Here is a 776-nt window from a genome sequence, read left to right as displayed (position 1 = left end):
TCATATATGTCTGTATGTATGTATGTGTGTATGTATGTATCTTTGTGTCTGTGCTTGTTCCTCCCAAAACCGCTTGACAACCCGTGTCGGTGTGTTTACGTCCCCGTAACATTAGCAGTTCGGCATAAGAGACCGATAGAATAAGTACTAGACTTTAAAAAAAAATAATCGATTTGTTCGATTAAAATCCCTTAAAGGGATGCTCCAGTATGGCCACAATCAAATAACTGAAACAAGTAAAAGAATAAAAGAATATACACACACACAAACACACACATATATACATATACATACATACATATAGATAGATAGATAGATAGATAGATAGATAGATAGATAGATAGATAGATAGATCACATTGATTTATGTTATGACATTTATATACTGCGAACTTTTCTCACACAGGACAACTATGAGCTGGTATAATTTCACAACAATGCCTGCACACGCACACACACTCACGGCGTCGAGAGGTTATAATTGCGTGTATACAGATGTGTGTGTGTGTGTATGTGTGTGTGTGTGTGTGTGTGTGTGTGTGTGTCTGTGGATGCGTGTATATATACATTCATCATATTAGTAAAATTTATAGACATACATATTTATAGGCATCATTTATTTTAAGCTTGGTTTGTAATCTTTTGAGGAACCACTAAGTAACAGGGACGTAAACAAACTAACATTAGTTAAACGGTGGTGGAGGAGAGTCACGTAGATGCATAGATATATGCGTCTATCTACCTATATGTATATATATATGTGTGTGTGTGAGTGTA

The 776-nt window shown here is 35.4% G+C and overlaps 1 protein-coding gene across 1 annotated transcript in view; it reads right to left on the bottom strand.

The window, feature by feature from the left end:
• Positions 1–776, bottom strand: part of LOC106869536 (bursicon) — a 170,878-nt gene that overhangs the window by 168,211 nt on the left and 1,891 nt on the right. The window lies entirely within an intron of this gene.

Source organism: Octopus bimaculoides, chromosome 10 (assembly GCF_001194135.2).
Source record: "Octopus bimaculoides isolate UCB-OBI-ISO-001 chromosome 10, ASM119413v2, whole genome shotgun sequence".
Lineage (NCBI taxonomy): Eukaryota > Metazoa > Mollusca > Cephalopoda > Octopoda > Octopodidae > Octopus > Octopus bimaculoides.
Note: the sequence above shows the minus strand (reverse complement) of the source record. Positions and strands in the feature narration are given on the sequence as shown.